The 7,850-nt window shown below is 40.8% G+C and overlaps 1 non-coding gene across 1 annotated transcript; it reads right to left on the bottom strand.

Moving 5' to 3' along the window:
- Window positions 1–7,447: 7,447 nt before the first annotated feature.
- On the bottom strand, window positions 7,448–7,553 carry LOC121998821. The gene has a single exon (XR_006116613.1). It is a non-coding gene; the product is annotated as a small nucleolar RNA R71 (small nucleolar RNA).
- Window positions 7,554–7,850: the final 297 nt, after the last annotated feature.

Below are 7,850 nucleotides of genomic sequence, written 5' to 3'. Positions count from 1 at the left end.
GGTTGAAATTCAGTAAGTTCACAGTGTTTTTCAAATACATCTACCCCCCTTATACAAATCGGATAGAAAGGTAAACAAGATAAAGATACTCACTGGCTCACATCTCGGGCACATGGAAGACAGAGCAGAGATTAGGGCAAGGGAGGCATGACCACAATGAGGAAGAAGGTGCGGAGGTAGTAGCGCGATGGAAGAAGGACTCGCCGCTGGATGGCTGGTGAACCGGTGCTAGGGCACAAAGATGATAGCACTGCTCGGGTCGAGAGAAGGTAGCGGCGCCGTGAGGAGACCGAAGAGGGCGTCGGGAGTCGGTCGGCTTAGGGCAGAGGAATGCTAAGCAGTGGCCGCCAGAGAGAGAGCGGAATGTGGCCGTCGGCTTCATGCTAGGGCACAGGGAAGGTCGGCGTCAGTGCACAAATCAGAAAGGGGAAAGAAGTAGTGGAAGAGGAAGGATCAGGTGGCGGCTTGGGGCTTCGGGGAAGGCAAAGCAGTGTCGGCGCCGCGATGCTCGACGTCCTGGAAGAGGAGGCTTCGGCGTCCCGAAGATTAGGGCACGTAGGTGGTTCGGCAGGGGAAGAAGAGAAGGAAAGGGGAACGACATCAGCGCGTGGATTCGGCGAGGAAGAAGAAAAAAAAAGAAACGAAGGAATAAAGAAAAAGGAATTAAGAAATAAACATTTCCTCGCTAAAACAGGGTAGCCTAAACAGGCTTTTCCCGGGTCCCGTTTTTATCCCCGTAAACTCGTCCATACGAGCTCCGAAAATTTCCCGAAAAATTTCCAAAAATTTCAGAAAATTCCCTTATGATGATTCACCCATTTTCGGTATTTTACATTCTCCCCCACTAATAAAAATTTGGTCCCCAAATTTTCTTTATCTACCATAAGCAAATACTAACAACAGGTAAAAAGTATAAATGCTTAACGGTAAATTAAATCACATACCTCAAGTGAAAAGATGGGGGTATCGAGCTCGGATAGTATCCTCGAGCTCCCAAGTAGCCTCCTCATTCGAATGATGCTGCCATCCGACTTTAACCAGTCGGATAGTCTTGTTCCGCAACTGACGCTCCTTCCAGTCTAGAATCCGTACCGAAACCTCCTCGTAGGTGGCGTCAGGCTGAAGGGAAACTGGTATATCAGACAACACATGAGCTGGGTCTGCTATGTATCTCCTCTATAGACTCTGTCTACTCCCAATGGTAACAACCTCTATCTCCTGTGGAACCATGGTATACTCCTACTGGTGACCATGTGTCTCAAACATCTCACATAAGACAACCAAAATACGCACTACTGTATTCACATATAATGTTTTTGCCAAAACATCTCTAGAACTATGTGAAGATGGTGTACGTGACTCACCTCGGATCTGAAATAGATCACAACATTGTCAACAAAGACAATGGAAACTGATCCAACATCCTAGGAATACCAAATCATCGAGTCCATGATAACATATAGGGCACTATTAGCCTAAATGATAAAACCAAGAACTTATAATGTCCGTAAATCAAACATCCTCAACCATAAGATCCTCAACGATAAACACCAAGTAATAGATCCTCCAGTGTGAGAGCAATGCTCCATCACACGAAATACCACATATATGGGAGCAACGCTCTACCACAAGAAATCCTCAATATGTGGGAGCAACGCTCCACCACAAATAATCCGAAATATGTATCTACAATATATATATGGGAGCAATGCTCCGCTACAAGCAATCCGTAATATGTGGGAGCAATGCTCCACCATAGACAATCCATAATATGTGTGGGAGCAACGCTCCACCACAACCAATACATAAGTGCCCAAGGCACCTAACTATCCAGCTAGAGACTGCACGAGATCTCTCTACCACAGATCACTGTGGGTAGCCTAGGGTATAACAACCCAGTAAGTAAATCAAATCCATAGTCAACTCTATCATCATCCTAGTGGGTCGGTCACCCATTAATAGTAGAATTAGTTGACAGGGTAATACCACAAATGTCATAATGTAGACATTCAACATTCTACATTCAACATAGGTAGAATCATCATGATGCTACCAACTATACACCTGGCACACGTGCACACACAACATATGTATGATCGACATAATCCTCCAATTAGTACACACCAAACATACTCACAACAAAAGTATAAATCATAGTGATACCTCCAACAATGCATACCGAACCTGTGTGCATATATCAACATAGGTATAATCGACAATACACCTCAAACAACACTTACATGACATATATACACATATGTCAAGAGTATAATCAACGTAATACTTCCAACAAATCATAATCGACACAAGTGTACACACAGAACAAATATAATGAACAAGATACCTCAAATATTACACCAAACACATCTGCACATATCACAACTCAGTTTAAATCGATAAGATACCTCCAATAAAACACTCTAACACAAGTGCACATTTCACAACATAGATTTAATCGACAAAATACCTCTAATAAACCAATCAGACCACTCGGGTATAATCTACTAGAAACCCACAACAATCATAACTAGAAAAGTATACACCCACTACATGCAATTAGACCGTCCATCATAACACTCCTACAACACATAACAATCATATGTACCCACCACATAGATATGCAAAATCAGCATATTTAATCCAATCAACCTTGCATTCTGAAACGGCAGGGTCACCTTCTAAGTTATCCAACTAGGTACATACAGTCAAAAATTAACGTACCCACGGAATAGGATACATCAATCTTCTATAGATTGACCAAACCGACAACGGTATACGACTAATTCAGTCTTTCCCCACGTCAGTACAAGCCATGCACTCAATGTGCTCCAGATATCCAACTAAGCATGAATAACCCAAAGATCAACATCTCTATAAAATAGAGTATGACAATCCCCTACTGATCGAACCAACAAAACTAAATCGGTCATATACTAACCAATCAAGAATACCTTAATCCTCCACAAGCAACTAAGGTATATCAATCCACGACTACCCAAGTCGACAAGCATAAATCAATCTTCTATTGACCAATCTAACCAGAGTAAATCAATCATTTACTGATGAAACTAACTAAAGTATATCAGTACTCTACTGGCAGAGTCAACAAAAATATGCACATACTAGTCATTACCTAGCACCTAGCCAATAACAACAGAGACTGGTATGTGTCTCCAACATCTAACCAATTAGTAGCAACTGAAGCTAAAACTACTGGTGGTATGATATGGAAAATCACTAGAGACTGTAGTCCTTGATCTCTATTTGAGTCGACCATGATCAGTGGTTTACCTAACACAAAAAATATATGCTATATCAACTAGACAGGTACTAATAAAGAATGCTAATACATGTCATAAACTGTAATAGTGAACAGGGCATATACTAACCAAAAAGGTAGGATAACATATACCAACATACCTCCTATAGCTTGGAGATGTCCTGCCACTGCCAGGTCCCAAAACTCGAAAAGTCACATCAAGAAAACTAAAACACGAAATCCAAAACATGGAATATAAAACTCGTACCGTGCTCTGATACCAAATAAATTGGTATCAGATAAATCTCAAAAATCCAGAACATATAGCAAGTATCGTATACCTGCTCTGATACCACTAAATTGTCACACCCTGGGAAAGTCCCTGTCCGAATAAATTTCGGCAGCATCTCCCCAGTTCGGGTGACAATCTAAAATATTTCTACAGGCACAATATACATCAGCCACATACGGCTGGAACATATACACAACCATGCAGTTTATATCATCAGCCCACTCGGCTGGAACAAAATATACAACAACCACACAGTTATATATATATATATTTTACAACCCACTCGGCTGTACTAAAACCAAAACACAACGGAAACCGATAGAACACCAAACACAAGACTGCTAGCCGGCTAGGCTTACACAACCAACAAACAATACAAAATACCACGTAACAACTACAACACTCCAGATACAAAACCGAAACACAAGCTAGATACACAAATACCAAAATAAAGATGAACAACAGCGAAGACAGGTCTTCTGATGTGACATGGGGACCAGCAGACAGGATACTCCAAGCAACTCCATAAATAACCTGATACCTGGAAAAGATAGTGTCCACGGGGGTGAGTTCAACAACTCAGCGAATACCAATAGACATGTCTAGTAAGATATATCTAACAGAAATAAACATGGAATACAACATCCTAATCATATATAGGGAAAAATGCAAAATTGAAAGGTAACTGAGGAAGTTGTATTCACCAGGAACTCCTATCCAGAACAAAAGGGTTGTCAAACCTAGAGTGTCATAAATCCTATATGCATGTCAAACATATGCATCCAACCAAATGCAGCAAATAAATACAGCAAGCACAAGCAATAAATGCATCAATGCGTATGATGCCAATGACATGGTCACCCCTGACGCCAGTCAGCCATCTCACACACAATGGTGGGACTGAGTACGTAGGGCTGTGACAACCGTGCACTCTTACGTCACTACTCCTGATGAGTGGCCGAGTGGATTGGATGCTGTCGGAGTACACTTGTCCTCCTACCCTAAATCATAAATGGGGGAGCTCAATGCTCTCATCTCCCGGTACACGGTGCCGGGGAGGAAATCTCTGCCGGCTACCATGCTGCGTCACACTACCCATGAGCGGACTAACGGAGCCAAACAGATTCCAACCGCCTACCGGCTACCACGCTACTACACTAAACCAGCGGAGCCAAATAGAGCAGAACCGTCTGCCGACTACCACGCTGAGTCACAGACCAACGGAGCCAAACAGTAGAACTGCCACACTCCTGTCTGATATACTACTAACCCATGAGTGGTGGTGTGTACAGATACATGTAACTGGCGATGTGCTCGACAATAATGGAGCAAACTATTGTACAGCATGCAATCATGCGAGATGATGCATGATGTGCGTAGATTATATACTCTTTTATGCATGTTTTTACACACATTTACATACTTTGAGCATGCTTGATCTATGCATTTTTATACTTCCAGCTTTCCTTTTAGCATATTTACTCTTTTGGTTCGGAGTTCTGCTTTTTGTGCATTTTCTGTACACAGGAGTCGAAATTGGTGAAGATTATGCGTCCTCGGGCAAGCTTGGAAGTAATTGAAGAGAGAGAGCATCAAGGCCGTGTTCCACACATGGCCGTGTAGTCTTAACAGGAAGGGAAGAGGACATGGCCGTGTGAATCCCACACGGCCGTGTCATGATTTGAAGAAATCAGAGCAGAAGCCTTACATGGCCCTGTGGATCTACACAGCCGTGTGAGGTTTCCAGAGGCCAAGCAGATGGTGGTCGTGCGCATCACACGGCCGTGTGGAGTTTCCAGAGACCAAGCAGGTGTTGGCCGTGTGTACCACACGGCCGTGTAGCATTTCCAGAGAGCAGAAGGGCCTAGGCCGTGTACACCACACGGCCGTGCAGCATTGGCAGAGAGGGAACTGGACATGGCCGTGTGAATCTCACACGGCCGTGTCGTGGGGCCGTGTGGCGCCCGATTTCCTCCTTTATTTAAACCTTCCTTCATGAATTGAAAGGGGATCTCTCCCCCTTTGGGAGAAGGCAAGATTTGGTGGTTTCCTCCCATTCTTGGGAGGATTTCTGGGCGATTCTAAGGGAGTTCTTGACGATTTCGACTCCAGAGCGAGGATTGGATCCGAAGACAAGGTTTCCTCGTAGATAAGTTTTCTCCTTCCCCTTTTCTTGGTTTCTTGGATTGGGGATTTAAGAAATGCTTGTAATCTTTATTTCTTCGGGTTTTCTTCCTCGATTCATGGAGTAGATCTTGTATTCTAGGATTAAGGGAGTATTTGTATGATGGATTGATGTAATTTCTTATGGATTTGTTATTTTCTTGTTTCAATGATATTGTCTTGCTTGTATCAATTAGATCTTGAATGATTAATGGTGATTTGTGCTTAATTCTCATTCTTGATTGATTGTTTGGATTTCTTGTGGACTTTGTAGAGATAAACTCTCACTCGATCATCCGAGGGATCCACGTGACAGGTGCAAGCCCGTGTAAGGACGTTTGAGAGATAATCTTGAAGAGGAAATAGGAATATTCAAGAGAGTAGGATGAATTTTGTGATTAGTTTCTTGTATCTTGATAGATTAATAAGTTGTGGGCTTCTATGTTGATATCCGAGGAAGGCATAGTAATAGGTGCGCTTCTGTGTAAGGACAACGTAGGTTCACATCTAATTGATCATATTTAGATACATTTCTCAGTCCTTAGCCAGTTATCTATTGCAAGAGAGAACCGACAACTTTCTACAAGTGTTTGACAATTGAGGGAAAAGAATTGGTGAACCATTTACATTTAAGAAATCTTACAAAGAAACCGAAACTCCTAGAATCTCCCTTTATCATAACCCAAAACACTAAACTCTTGTTTGTTGATCTTTAATATTAGATTTGTTTACCCTTACTTTACATTTGAAACGATTGGATAGTTGTTTAGCTAATTCGCATTGAGACATTTCTAGTGCTTATTCCAGTCCCTGTGGATACGATAATCTTTTATATTACTTGCGACATTTCCGTACACTTGCGGAGCGTAACAAGTTTTTGGCGCCGTTGCCGGGGACTGCGCTATAACATTAGGAATTATCAATTGAGTTAGACTAAACATAACTTTTCTTTCTTTCTTTTGATTTGCATAGTTATAACTAATTGTTAGAATTATGTTTTCAAAAGTTTTTCCTTTCTTGAATAACATTCTTAACGATTCTTTTTGTTGCAATTCTAATTCTAATTCTAACTTTGCATTCTTAATTTTTAGCACTCTAATCTAACTTTTCTATGTTTTCTCTTTTGATCTAGTTTCTTTCTTCTTTTCTTTTGTAAACATATCTTGCAATTTTTAGCATATGAATTATTCTAGATATTTTTCTTTTTCCTTTTATCTTTTCTTTCTTGTTTTCATTATGCACTTTCTTTCTTGCAATTTAAATTCTGCATTTGCTTTCTTGCTTTTCATATTGCATTTTATTTCTTGTTTTTAATTCTTGATAATTTTCTTTTTCTTCTTGAATATCCATGAGCACTAACATGTCAAGCAGGCCCATGAGAAATTTTTCTACACCCTTTTCTGCAAGATTTTTATCTCCCATTGTGCAACCTCAAATTGAAGCAGAAAGTTTCTAACTGGACCCAGAGATAATTTTCATGATACAAGGTCACAAATTTGGAGGAGAAGTATCAGAAAGTCCTTATCTGTATCTTGAAACATTTTTAGAGATTTGTGATTTGGTGAAATGTGAAGGAGTATCAGCAGATGCAGTTCGATTGATGACATTTCCTTTCAGTATCAAGGATAAAGCAAGGACTTGGCTATATTCTCTCTGTCCTCAAAGCATCACAAGTTGGGAACAATTGGAGAAGCAATTTCTGAATCATTTTTTCCCTCCAAGTAGAACGGTGTATATGAGGAATTGCATAACAAATTTTGCTCAGGCATATGGAGAATAATTATTTGAAGCATGGGATAGATTCAAGAGTCTTCAAAGACAGTGCCCTCATCATGGTTTTAAAAAATGGTTGATTTTGCACATATTCTATGGGGGAATTTCTTTCTCAGACAAGACTTTATTGGATTCATCAGCTGGAGGTTCTTTTATGGACAAAAGTGTAGATGAAGCTTATTCGTTAATTGATCAAGTGACATTGAACCTCCATGAATGGTCGAACAAAAGTTGGATGGAATTTCCCTCAGATATTCAAGAAGTGCAAGCCATAAATGTAAGAGAGCCTGTCAAACAAAATGAAATTCAACCACCTAAAAATGTTGAAATTCACAAGTCACAGAGTGAGGAGTTCAAACATTT

This window comes from Zingiber officinale, chromosome 6A, assembly GCF_018446385.1.
Source record: "Zingiber officinale cultivar Zhangliang chromosome 6A, Zo_v1.1, whole genome shotgun sequence".
NCBI lineage: Eukaryota > Viridiplantae > Streptophyta > Magnoliopsida > Zingiberales > Zingiberaceae > Zingiber > Zingiber officinale.
Note: the sequence above shows the minus strand (reverse complement) of the source record. Positions and strands in the feature narration are given on the sequence as shown.